Below are 14,247 nucleotides of genomic sequence, written 5' to 3'. Positions count from 1 at the left end.
CAGCACCCTGCCACCCAGCACTGCATCCACCCACCCATCCATCCACCCATCCATCCATCCACCCGCCTGGCTGGCTGTCCCGCTGAAGCTCAGTGAAGCCAAAGTGTCCATATGAAGACGCATTAACAGAGATGGGTCGCCAGCTGTCCTTCCACTGCCACAGTCACCACATCAGCCATATTAAATGACCCTTTTGTGTTCTCCTCCTCCACACTCTGTCCAAAAGATCTTGTTCGCATCGTCTCCTGTGTATTCTCCTGTTGTTCTTCCCCTAATTTTAAATGTTTAGCTCTGCAGCATCTGCACTTGCAGAACATTAGAGGATTTGGAGCACGGAGCATTTGACAAAAGCCAGGAAGCCTGCGCTCCAAACAAGAGTGTTTGTTTTCATGCATTTTTCCCCTCGTCCTGATTGCTGTCAGATGCCTTTGTGTTCCAGGTGGTTGAGACTGCAGAGGGAGAACCACACAGAGAAATAAATACCACACATCCTCCTCTATTTCTGCTGCTGTCGACGTATATATTGTACTCAGAATGAAGTGTAAATAGGCCAAACGGCTTTGAAATCCACAACAGGAACTGATTACTCTCTCCAGGGGCTGGTGAGGAATCAGGACCATCTGACATACTGTAGGAAGTGAATGAGATCAGAGGAGATTCACTGATTCACCGGACTGAAGCTATTTAACCTGTCCCATGTTTGCTCAGTTCTGGCAGACTCTCCTCGTTGACTGTCCGGTGAAGACCAATGCCTCTAGTGACAAATACATGTTGTTTAGAATTTCCTGGGAGAACAGGAACAAGACGTTCATGCTAGAGATCTGCAACTCAGAGGGCATGGGTATTAATACAACTAGACCAGAACTGGGACAATTTGCACTGTTCACATAGAGCACAGCCTGAAAGTGTAACAAACACATAACAGAAAACAAATACAACAGTCGGAGATGCACTGATGACCAAAGGTATGTGGGCATCTTGAGCGCTGCACCCATCTGTGACGTCTCATTCCAAATCCACCCACAGGAGCACTGATGAGGTCCAACACACAGTACGTTTACATGCACAGTGAAGTGGAGATACAGTCCCAGCTGAACGAGGACATCTAACTGGCCTACTGTCCTTGTCCCAGTATACAAGCACAGGAGGGGAATCCATTTATTGAGCCAAGTATGTGCGACTCCTCTACGATAGGTGGAGATATGCCCCCTTTCAGCTTGTTAGTATTGGACCTTTTTCCTGTTGACCTATTACGTCACAGACCAAACAATGGACAAACAAGTTAGCTACGGTTAGCTAGCAGCTAACTGCTACCATGGTGGACAACTTTACAGCTCTGTACATTTGGTCCGTCCAAAAAGTCACGGCTCTGGATGTAGATTTCTCCATGTTGTTACCGGCTTCTTCTTCTCTTACACATTTAATGCTATTGGACTTCCGGGTCAAAGCCCGTGGCGGAAACTGTGGAGCATGCTCAGAGCGCCTCGGCCAGTTTGGGTCTGATGGACTGTATACATGCAGGAGGAATTCGACTCCTTATTGCATTACCTTGGTGTGTTAGTCCCACTTTGAGGAAACAAGAAAAATCCAAATTAAGCCTCTGCAAAATAAGGTTAATTTTTCTGTCTTTTTTGATGTTTGACTTTTTCTCATTTAACACTGCAAATATTTGCTTCTTTAGTCCTTTTTAGAGCCGTAGCCTGATGTGTACCTCCTCAGAAATAAAACTACACATCACGGCAATGCAGACCTCCTGTCTGTCTCTGTAAGCTGAAACCATTTCCCTCAGTGGAAACAAAGCTTTTATTTACTTTAATTTCACAGATAATAAACAATAAATTGTGAAGACAATAAAGCCTCCACAAAAACTAACATTTTAAATCTTGTGTGTGATTTATCCTGGCTTCATATGAGCAGAGGAAAACTCCGCTAGTCACTAGGCTAATTTATACAATGTAAAATGCCATAGGCTTGTGCTAATAACGTTAGCATGTTGTATTTGTGGGGAAAATGCGTCCAGATAAAGACAAGTGTTTGTCTGTGAATGCTGTGAGTTATAGTGAAGCTGATTTGTGTTTGAAATTGTCTCTTTTAAGCCATGTTTATTGTGTTTAATGTGTGTTTAATGTGTGTTTTGAATCAATTCAACTTTACAGCACTTCACAGAAAACTCCGCCGCTGACTAGTGTTTTGGAGGTGTAACTGCTGTGCTGCTGCATATTTTCAAACAGGGGGATAAAATCTGTCTTTTTAATCAGTCTGTTTTTATAAAAGTGCAGTTCTTGCAGCTGAAAACATGTCACCAATCTCGTGAAAATACCGAGATATATATCGTGTATCCCCAGTCAGGCTGTAAATACCGAGATATGAATTTTGTCCATATTGCTCAGCCATAGTTATCTACCAAATTATTCAGTTTCTATAAGAAACATCTACTGAATACAAGAAATGTACGGCAGGCTGTCTGAACTGGACTGAGACTTCTTACCATTAACTGTAGCCAACAACAGCAACCAGAAGCCAAAAGACCGAACAGGAAGTGGCACAAACAACAAAACAGGGGAGCCTCATGAGGTCGACAACACCACAAACATTTTATTACCTGGAGCCTTAATTAACGTGTATTTTGGAGACCAATACTCAAATGTACAGATATTTCCCATGTTGCCTGAACGCAGCGTGAGGACAGTAATAAGGACCTGCTGGACACGTGCTCCGACGATTAGAAACACACCACGGATCATCCAGGCATCTGGTTCACTGAGCAGAAGAAACAAATCAGCGCAATAATGACTTCATTGTTCTCCAGCAGAGCGACGGTGAGGAGGAAACATGTCGGCTCTCAGACTTCACCTACAGCTGCAAAACTACAGCTGAATAATCAATTAAATGATGAGTCGTCGAATGTTAAACATTGTGTAAACACAAGCAGTCACGTATCTCTCATCCAGGACCGTCAGACTGCACGTCAGTGATCAGGAGTCCATGAGGGGTTCCAGGGTCCTTGAGACTGACTAAAATGATTCTTGACATGCTCCAGGGATTCTTCCTTTAAAAGTTCCTGATATCATTAGGGAGGTTTGGGGGATCCTTGAGAAGGTACCACAGGTCCTAGAACATACTTTTATTGTCAAGGGGCCATGCCAGGATTTTGAGAGGTCCTTGAAGATGTTCCTGGAGACCTCTGAAGATTCCAGGAAACTTAAAAATGGTACTAGATATCTTTCAGCATTCTGGAAATGTCCTCAGGAGTTTCAGGGAATCTTCCAAAGATTCTTTAAGAGAATCATGAAGCCATGAAGGGGATTCCAGGGTCCTTGAAAAGGTACCAGAGGACTTTTTAAAGGGTTTTACAAGAAGAGGTTTTGGAATCCTTAGGAGGTTCAGGGGAGGTTTCAGTAGTCAAGGGTCCATGAGGGGTTTCGGGTCCTTGAGAATTTACAAGATGTCCTGGTATGATCCTTTAAATGACTGACACATTCCAGGGATTTATCAGGCAGCCCATTAAAGAGGTTTCCGAAGTCATTGAGGAGGTCTGAGGGATCTTTGAAAAGGTATCAGAGGTCCTAGAACATGCTATAATTGTCCTTGAGGATGTTCAAGGGCTCCTTGCTGGGATTTTGAGAGGTCCTTGAAGATGTCTCTAGATGTCTCTGTCTACTTTTGTGGGTACCTGGAAATTTACATAACGCTACTAGATAACTTTTAGCATGCTGGAAACATCGTTCTGGAGTTTCAGGGGTTCCTGACGTGAAACCTGGAATCATGAAGGGGATTCCAGGGTAGGGCTGGGTCGGTTCTCAGTAATACCAATTCGGTCCGGTACTCCGTCTTGGACCGGGTTTTATTTTTTGAGACCGACCAGACCGCATACTCGGGCAGAACGTACGTGGAGGTCCGCTCGGTAAAAGTGGACGTCCGCAAGCCCTGTGCACGCAAAGCACGACCGCGCGGACTTCGCTCCGCGCACCAGTGTCACACAAAAGACTGTTCGGCATGTATTTTTCACATCACAGGGATTTTTCACACATTTTTACACGGCGTCAGCTCCGCTTATAGTAAGCCCGAGTCTGTGAGCACCTGTGTCTGCCTCTTCACCAAGCGCACAGTAAGCAGGAGAGAGAGGGGGGTGGGGCGGGGACTGAGCAAGGAGGTGCGAGTGCGCATGCACCTCTACTGTAGCCTGGAGTTTGTTTAATAGTGAGGGGGACAATTTTGTCTCGACGAAATCAAAGAATGCGCCACTATGGCAACACTTTGGCTTTGAGCCAGACGAAGGAGGCAACCCTTGTTTGCACTGATTGAGTAAGCTGCAAAATTTATTTGTAAGGAATAAAAGAAACAACTTGTTACTGTCACTCTGTTGCCCTAAGGTCGTTTTTTATTTTAAATGTGTCAACTGCGCCCCCAAGTGGTGAAAATCCGGTATCACCGACTTGATTCAGTTTTTTACAAAAACCGGACCGTTTTTTTTATTTTCTCATACCGACCCAACCCTATTTCAGGGTCCTTGAAAAGGTACCAGAGGACTAGTGGAGTAGTGGAGACTTACATTGTCAGTGAGCATGTTCCAGTAGTCGTTGTGAGGGTTTTAAAAGAAGAGGTTCTTGGAATCCTTAGGAGGTTCATGGGGTGGGGGGTTCAGGGTCCTTGAGACTGTACAAAATGTCCTGGTATGATCCTTACAATGACTGACATGTTCCAGGGACACTTCAGGGGACGCATTAAAGAGGTTCCTGAAGTCACTGAGGAGGTCTTGAAGATGTTCCTAGAGACTTTTGAGGGTTCAAGGAAGTTTACTACGCTACTAGAAAACCTTTAGCATGCTGGAAGCATCCTTCAGGAATTTCAGGGGTGAGGGTTTTGCGGGGCCTTGAGTGAACTGACTGGCACTGTTACCTGCAGTTTTATTACCTTGAGCACTGATTTAGATCGGCTGACCAGAACCATGAGATAACAGGCACCTGACAGCCAATCAGAGAGCAGGATTTCCCCTGGCTCTGAGCTGAATTAAATGCAGCGCTGGTCCAAGAGGAGCTGTGAGGACTAACAGTCTGTCACTGCACAGACTCTGTGGAATAAACTGAACCACTGAGGTTAATATATTCTACTGGAGAGTCTCCATACAACAGAGCTGACACCTTCACTGTACAAGCAGCTGCTGCACTACAGCATCTATACACTCACAGTGTGTGTGTGTGTGTGTGTGTGTGTGTGTGTGTGTGTGTGTGTGTGTGTGTGTGTGTGTGTGTTTCCAAACATATTGAATGGTGAATGTAGAGGCAGCCACAGAGCCCAGAGGGCTGGCAGACAACATGGACCAGAGTGTGTGTGTGGTGTGTGTGTGTGTGTGTGTGTGTGTCTGTGTGTGTGTGTGTGTGTGTGTGTGTGTGTGTGTGTGTGTGTGTGTGTGTGTAGGGTTTTGAGCGTCGGCCATGAGCACCATCTGCCTCTCTGTCACTCAGAGCCAAGATGTTCGGTCAAACTGTTCGCCGGTGAGTTTGGACGTGGTTGTGAAGCTGAGCTCGTTATGTTCAGTTTGTTTTTTCTCATCCACAAACACTCAGAAACAGTCGATAATCAACAACCAGCACTTCATTCATCTGAGTGTGAGTCTCCATCCAGCAGCACACACACACTGATACAACATCTCAGTCACTGTTTGAACAAACTGACTGGATCTTAAAACCACAATTTCATTTTTTTTGACCGCATAACTGTGACACATATTTATTTATATCATTTATGTGTTTGAATGCTTGATGACAAATGTACATTATGTGCACAGGTGTGCTTTTCTGTCTGAAAAGACAATACAAATGTATCTGCAACAGAAAATCAATGACTTTAAATACAGTAGACTAGTCCATAGCCACTGGTAGCTTTGTCACCTTCTACCTATGCCAGTCCTCAATGCCTATGTGCAGTTTCACATAGATTGACCACGTCAGTGAGTAGAAAAACGTGGGACAGACAGAATGACTGACTGACAGAATGACACAGTTTCCGTGATTATGTACAGCATACCATACCATGACTTAGTCATACCAAACATTAGAAACAACACCAACATTGGTCCACAGGGGGAGCCACAGCGATCGGTCGCATTTTAGCCATTTGGAAGCATTTTTCTGTTGTTATAGCGCCACCCAGTTGCCAATTAGAGTTAAATTTCTCCAGTCACCTTGAGGCGTCCTGTTCTACATATCTACCAAGTTTAGTAAAAATCCATATGGCGGTTAGGCCTAGATAAGAAATGAGCTCTCTAGCGCCCCCATTTTGTTTGATGGGGTCAATAATGGAGGGGTCCCCTCAGATTATGTGTGGTCATATGCCTACAAAGTTGCGTGATGATGGGTGAAACCCTTGAGATGTTCTACACCTTTATGTGATGAGCCACGCCCTCCGCAATATTCATTGCCTTATAGAAGCTCAGTTTTAGTAAGTTTTCCAACTTTTGCCAAGAGGGAACTTTAGATATTGCTCCCTAGATTATGTTCACCCAGTTTCATGCAGATCGCTCAAACTTCCTAGGAAGAGATCCATTTGAAGTGTTTTTCAAAAAATTCAAAATGGTGGAAAATCTATATAAGCGGAAGTTATGGGTTCTTGAGGCAAATGTGTTCCTCATGAGGAGAGGCATCTCTGTGCAAAGTTTCATGTCTCTACCACATACGGGGCATGAGATATGCCCATTCAAAGTTTGACATTTCAATGGGTTGCTATAGCGCCCCCCTTTGGCCAATTGATGTAATATTGCTTCATTGGCATCCTCCCATGACCCTCTACCACTGTGCCAAATTTCACATGGATTGACCAAGTCAGTGAGGAGAAAAACGTGGAACACACACACAGTTTTCATTACATAGTAAGATAAGATGTCAGTCAGCTTGCCCCTGTTTAGAGAAGCAGGAGTCCGACATGACTCTCCTGCAATGGAGGGGTCAGCAACAATATTTATTTTAGCCACCTAAAAATGACCACCTAACAAAAAAAAAGTGTAAGAGTGCTCTATATTTTAGGGCTGCCCCCCCTCCCCCGACTAAGACTGTTCCTAGTCGACCAACAGTTGTCATCAGGGTCCATCAGTGGACTAGTCTCCTGCATGTTTCTGATATGAATGTAATGATTAAATGATATATTTTGGTGGTTTGAGTTGAAGGTGTGAGAAAGAATAGTGTCAGTAACATTGTTAACACTGTGCTACATTACAGAGAAATACAAACCGTACTAATGAACCTTCATTAATGTAGGCCTATATTTTATCTCCAAGTGCACGTCACACACTGAGCGAGCCGCCTGTTAATGACGCTGTGGGCTAATGGGCATGTAGCTACTTCCATGTTTCACATGATACGTCATGTTTGTAGTCGACCAATGAACATGAGTTTACATATCACCTTGGGTTCGTCCTTCACCTTCTCAAAATGATCCCACACTTTGGATTTCCTGCCCGACATGTTATTAACTAGCCTGTGGAATAACCGCAGGTACCAGCCCTGGAAATTAGGGGCCGGACACATGCAGCATCTTTAAGCACCTGGAAAACACCAGGTTGGGCGCTGGGCGCTACTCTTGTGCCTTTTTTTGCGGCAGCTTTCAAGAGCGTGGCAGCAGGTTGGCCTTAACAAGCACCGCATCATAACGTCTGTACCTGAAACCCTGAGTGCAGAGCTGATCTTGTGTGTAGTGTGTCGGCCTATCGTCCGTGGGACAGATGTAAAGCTCTAGGTAGCCCTGCCAGAAAGAAGAAACAAACAAAAACTGATCAATATTTAACTTTTCTTGAAATAAAAACACACTTCTTGTCTTAACAATATCTCTATTTATCTCGTTAGTCGTGTCCAAAATTAACGTTTTGACTCAACCTCCTGAGGGGCTGGTAGACAAAAAAAAAAAAACACCAGCCAAACATATTGTCTACCGGCCAAAATCATAAATTGCCTTTCTGCGTCACATACACAATTGTTTCAGTAAATTTCTTTGAGAAAATGAGGTATTAGGTTGAATAAAAGCTTAAATTATTAATTCATATGCACTTAGATTTTTAGGACTGTTCAGTTCAGTTACTGTTTGCCCTCGAGACCGAGCACCAAACAGCAGGCGCAGTCATTGTTAAGCTTCAGTAAGCTGGGTCTAAAGTTTGCTTCACTCACAAAGAGCTGCTCCTCTCATCTATCGAACTGATCAGCTCTGATCGGATCGATGGATCAATCATCAAACCTCGACTCAAAGCTCTACAAACTGCTGCTGAGGGACACAAGAGAAGAGTTCCACCTGCACTGCGTTCACAGACCTGCTAAAACCAAGGACACAGGCAAAAAAACAAAAACAGTTTTAAGTTTAAAGTTAGCACCAGATGGAGCGCATTTTAATTTAATTTAATTTAATTTATAATAATATATCATAATTTATTAGTTGATTTTAATTTGGGAGCAATAATGTGAATCTGAACTAACGACTACATTTTTAAATAAATGTAGTGGAGTTATAAAGTACCACAAAGTTCAGTACTTCAAATTTGTACCTAAGCACTGTATTTGAGTAAATGTACTCAGTTGCTTTCCACCACTGGTACCTGGTTAGACATTCAAATAAGGTAACTGCAGCTTTCTAATACTGATAATGACATTTATTTGAGAGAAAAAAAAAGGTAAAAAACAAACATGGTTGAAATTGTTGAGATTGTTTCTGTATAATCCACTGGAGCTCCCTCAGTGCCACTGAAAACTGACTCAGAGTCACAAGACTTGAAAACTTTCCCATTAAAGGACTGGTTATGTAAAATTTTAGGAGCTATAATGAGGTCAAGGGCACGGAAAGGTCAAGGCATCCTGTTATTTTGTCCATCTCTCTGTTTATCCCCACCGGAGGAACAAATGTCACAGGCCACCTGACAAAGACGTTTAATAACAGACAAACACCTCCTCGCTCCAGATTAATGAGGAGTTTCATGTGTGTCCTCTTCAGTTTTATTTCCCTCAGACGACTCCACATGGCGCCCTTGAAGGCTATTTATACCCTGCGACCTTTAGCCGTGTCTTAATGGATTATCAGAAGGCACTCATCAATTCTGCTGGGTGAGGGCTGACGGTCACGTTGGCACAGAACATGAAAGTTTTGGAGTGATTTGTGCGGCGCTTTTTCCTGATAGAAAAAAAAAAAACTAAGCACAGAGGCGGTGGCGTTCCCTCCAAACAGGCCCTGAAGACACCAGAACGGCAGCCAAATGACACAGAGGCAGACGCCTGATGCCAAAAGTGCCGCGGTTCTTCCCCTAAAACAAGATATTGTGCAGTTTGTGCTGGCATTCGAGCGGACAGGCGGGGCTGGTAGCCAGAGAGACCCCGGCTGTGCTGATGTCCATCTTGGCACATCACAGCCGATCAGGAAGAGTGGCGGTGAGTGGCAGCCAAGCCTGTCATCCTCATGTCCTCTGACAGCCAGCATCCACCCCCGCCCCCCACCACCACCCCCAAACGCTGCTCTCAAAACACTCAAACCTGCACCTCGCCTCCCCCCCGCCGGACCAACAGGGATTCTCTGGTATCAGCGCCAAACAGCACACACTAACACAGACACCAGGCCTGTGGAGGAGCAGGCTGAAAATAGCAGCCAAACACAATTTATGACTTCAGCTACATGAGGCAGTTTTCATTTGAAAGTTTTATAGATGATATGACATCATGTAAATATGTAGTGTCTACGTGTTAACATCAAGTATTTTATGATTTCTTAAACATCGCTACAGACGTGTGTCACCAAAATTCATGCCTGACAATTTGACACGAAGTTCTGCGTCAACACAGAACCATGACAGAAACACAAAACGGTTGACTTGAAGTTAAACACCAACAAATGTTGCACTGCCAGCCAAGATACATATCACACTGATCACTTAATAATTAAAATGAATTAAAAATATCTATAGTTCTTATTATTATCATTACTATTATTGTTATATTATTATTTTATTCTATTTTTTAATTGGTTTTTCCCTTTGCACACACAGTCACACAAACAGTGTGACAAAGTCTCCCATATTTAAATGCTTAAAGATAATGTTTTTGTTTCATTATTACTTTTATGCCTCTTCCCTGTGGTTTGTTATGTTCTATACATGTGCATCATGTTAAGCTCAGTACATCACCTTGTTTTTTTATATGTGTCCTTTGTTGATTTTGTCCGTTCATGCTACAGTCATACCCATAAATCCATGACTGTTTTAGGCTGCTTTCACACCTGCCCTGTTTGGTTCGGTTCAATCGAACTCAAGTTCGTTGCCCCCTCAGTGCGGTTCATTTGTGCAGGTGTGAACACACCAGAACAACCGGATCGAGACCTTCTTGAAGAGGTGGTCTCAGTCCGGTTCCAAAGGAACTCTGGTGCAGTTGGTTTGTGGTGAGAAGGTGTTCCGACCTGGATGTGAAGCAACTGCAGTCACATGACACATTGTTTGGGTTAAACATGAGCATGTTACAGTCCTGGAGGATTATTAATGTGCACCTCCTCCTGTACTGCCTTAATATGCACATTCAGCACATCCAGTGCATCAAAACATTGTTTTCTAGTTGGAGCCGCGTTTGCCTCGTTTTCAAACTGTATGCTTTGACTAAAATGAACAATGACAGCAATATAGTCCACGATGAGCAGCGCTAAAATCAACCTGCGTAGTTGTCCCTCCATTGTGACATTAGAAAGTGTCACATTTATCTTGCAAGTGTACTCTTCTTCAACGTTTGCTTTACTTCCTGGATTTTTCCCACATGGAAATTCTGACCAATCAAGAGCAGCTTTCTCACACAAGGCATTTGATCTGGTCCTCTTGTAAATGCTGCCGTGAGAACACCAACCAACTCTAGGCAATTATACAACTTTGGAACAACATGAGTCCCTGATTCAGACCAGAGGAGACCACTCTAGGGCTGACAGCAGCCTGAGACTGGATTTTTTTCTTATTTTTGTGCACCAATAAAAACATTTAAAGAATGTAGTCTATTTTCAATTTAGGTGTTGTTGCTGAAAATTTAAAATTATTCACATCATAACTTCTAAAGCTCCAGTGTGTAGGATTCAGGGAGATATGTTGTCAGAAATGGAACAAAATATAATTTCTTTTTTTTTTTTTTTTTTTTTTTAATTAGTATACAATCACCTGAAAATACGAACTGCTGTGTTTTCATTACCTTAAAATGAGGCGTTTACTGTATATCTACAAAGGCAGCAGGTCTTCGTCTGCGGAGATCGCTGTGTTGCACCACCTTGTTTCTACAGCAGCCCAGAAGGGACAAACCAAACTCTGGCTCTAGAGACATTCATGTTTTCACAACAGCCACCGGAGTAAGAAGTCTGACTGCAATGAGCAGTGCTGGAGTGAAACTCATTTGTACCATGAAACTACTTTACTCAGTGTTTTTAACCAGATGAAATAACCTGGTTCATTTGTTTCAGAGAGGAAGAGACCTCTGTGTGTAATTAATCTTCCTGTGAAAACCTCCTGAACTTCTGGATTTTATATTACTGGAGTAAAAAGGGGACTACATGTTAGCATGTGTTAGACCAGCCAGGATGGATTTTTAACATGAAACTGCGTTATTCTGTGTCTTTACTCGGGGTGTAAATCACTAGTTTCATCACGATACGATATATAGATTCTTTCGAGAATGATTTTATGATATTACAAAATAAGATAATCTATAAATCGTCCCACAGCAAGGAAATTATCAGCATCACAGCAGCAGAGGGACAGAGTGCCCACAGGAAGCATCGGTAGAAAAAAATACAAAGCAACATATATGTAAAATAAGTAAACTGTACAAAAACGAAGAGCAGTATGATGAGCAAACAGTATTACAAAGCAATATAGTGAATAAGCTTACAATATATCATAAATATAATAAAGAGACAAAGTCTGCCACAATACGATTTTGACTTGGTGCGATTCAGGGGCCTGTTTGATATGAGACGATATCTGACCATTTAGGACAGACAGACAGACAGACAGATGAATACTTAACTCATCCAGAGGGAAGTGAAGGCACAACACAATCAGTTACAGAAGCAGCTCACACCACTTTCTCTTTTGCTTTTGGCCATAAAAAAATAAAAACACATTAATAACTGTAACCACTGAAGTGCAGTAAAATGTACTTCATACTGACACACATGACATAGCACATGGGATGAGTTCACCTTCAGCTGTCTGACACAAATCTTTTCATTTTAACACAAACCATCATCTTTTTCCTAAAACTGCAGGTCTCTATCTGACCAGACAAACGTCTCCCAACAGCCATAAGACACTGATTAATAATCATTAAACATGGTATCAAATTCAGCTCAAAATAAACTGTCAGGCTTCACAGACATGTCAGTTGTTTTCTGCCTGTCACCCATTACTAGCGTTAGCATGTTTACACAGCATAAATTAGCCTAGCGGCTAGCGGCCATTTCTCCAGTTATAACCTAACTAATTACAAGTATTCTTTATAATTTTTCTTCCTCACCGTTGGATGAAGTCTCTGCGTCTCCTGGCAGAACAGCTCAGTTAAATTTCAGCCTGTATGAACGTTTTTTTAGCCGAACACTGTTGAAACAGAGAAGCTAATGTTGCCATGAGAAGTTAGCAGAGCCAGGTGTGTCCAGGCAGCTAACGTGACGTCATGTCTTATCTGGTAACGGCGTTATTTACAGTACGTACCTGTACGCCACGTGCTCAGTCTGTTGGTCATATTTTCTCCAAACATCCACAATATTTCCAAACTGATTTATTCCTGAGTTAAACACATTATCCTCATGGTTTTGTCTTGGCTGCTTCTCATTACCTGCCTGCTGCTGTTTGACAGTGACTTACTTTCAAAATAAAAGCGTGTCCTACAGATGATGATAGATGTTTCCATTTTGCATCGATGATACTGCATCACTGATCACTTACTCGATATATCAAGTAATAGAATAGGGCTGTCCCAAATGATTATTTTTCTAGCGAATCATTTTGCGATTAGTTTAACGATTATTTTTTTGATAATCGATTATTTTTCCATTATTTGATTAATGAGTCAATTTAAACATGAATACCAAAACATGTCTTATTAACATTTACATTTATTGAAACATCAGTTTCCCCCATAGCACCCCCCACCCCCCCCTTGAAGGTCAAGTTAATTTTATTTAATTTTATTTTCTATATAGCACCAGATCACAACAGAAGTCATTCAGTATCACCTTATATGAAATTTAAGACCAAGCCTGTAATGGAAATACACAACTTGTGTAAGTATTCTCTCCAAGTGAACACTGACATCAGTTCAAAATGAACAATAAGGAAAAATGACAACAACTGGTGAGTTTAAGTTTAATGTGTTTAATGTAAAAAGAAAACAAAATCTCATCACTGTCATAAATGCTATTTATTAGAGAAATTTTTGTGGTAATGTGACTGAAAATATGTAAGACCCATCGAATCTGAATTAAAGACATTTTAAGACTTTTTAAGGACCTGTAGACAGGTCCTTAAAAACCGGACTTACATTGCAATCAGACATTCCTCAAGATTTATTTTGCACAGCCTGGCACAGACTGAGATTTCATTAGACATTCTTGTTGCCCTGTGTGACATGCAATAACGCATTTTATGGTACAGGATAAAGAGCCTGATAAGGGTTTACTGCACACCTGCTCTGTGTAAATACCGAACAGTATAAGCTGCCAGGAACCATCAATAAGAAACCAAACTGAAGTAAAAGGTAAGCATCTATTCAAAAGACATTATCAGTGAATCACTGACCTTCATTTCTGTTGGTTGAGTAAAGGTATGTCGGTGTGTTTAGACGCTACAAAGGTAAAAATATCACCACACTGTGTTTGAAGTTGTGCATCTACTGCATGGTGCACACCTCTGTGAAAGATGCAGGACTGGTGTGCTTTGTAATGACACACAGAGAGCATGAGACATCAATTAAAAAAACACCCTTCAATCAATATTGATTGAGTGTTTTTGAGGTTCTTACCCTCTCAGCAGCCTCTCTGGCTGGCAGCTCCACTCGTCCTGGCAGCTCTGCAGGGTTTCTTCAGCCAGCACAGATGAGTTACAGCCAGCAGCAACACAACAAACATTTCTCCATGGTTTCTCTCTGCAGAGTGGAGGACTCACCTGCGTCAAGACAAAGAAAATTACTTCTTTAAATTGTCCACAAATACCACGACATTTGAGGGTGTGACCAGGTAAATTTAGCTGTTGAGCAGGAG

The 14,247-nt window shown here is 42.3% G+C and overlaps 1 protein-coding gene across 1 annotated transcript in view; it reads right to left on the bottom strand.

Annotated features, from left to right (window-relative positions):
- Positions 1–12,548, bottom strand: part of nfia (nuclear factor I/A) — a 287,504-nt gene extending 274,956 nt beyond the window's left edge. Inside the window, exon 1 of the mRNA XM_049588263.1 lies at positions 12,507–12,548. The gene's annotated coding sequence lies outside the window, so the exon portion shown is untranslated. The remainder of the gene's footprint in view (positions 1–12,506) is intronic.
- Between the last annotated feature and the right edge of the window lie 1,699 nt (positions 12,549–14,247).

This window comes from Epinephelus fuscoguttatus, linkage group LG10 (genome assembly GCF_011397635.1).
Source record: "Epinephelus fuscoguttatus linkage group LG10, E.fuscoguttatus.final_Chr_v1".
Taxonomy (NCBI): domain Eukaryota; kingdom Metazoa; phylum Chordata; class Actinopteri; order Perciformes; family Serranidae; genus Epinephelus; species Epinephelus fuscoguttatus.
The sequence above is the reverse complement of the archived record's forward strand: the minus strand, read 5'-3'. Positions and strand labels throughout refer to the sequence as shown.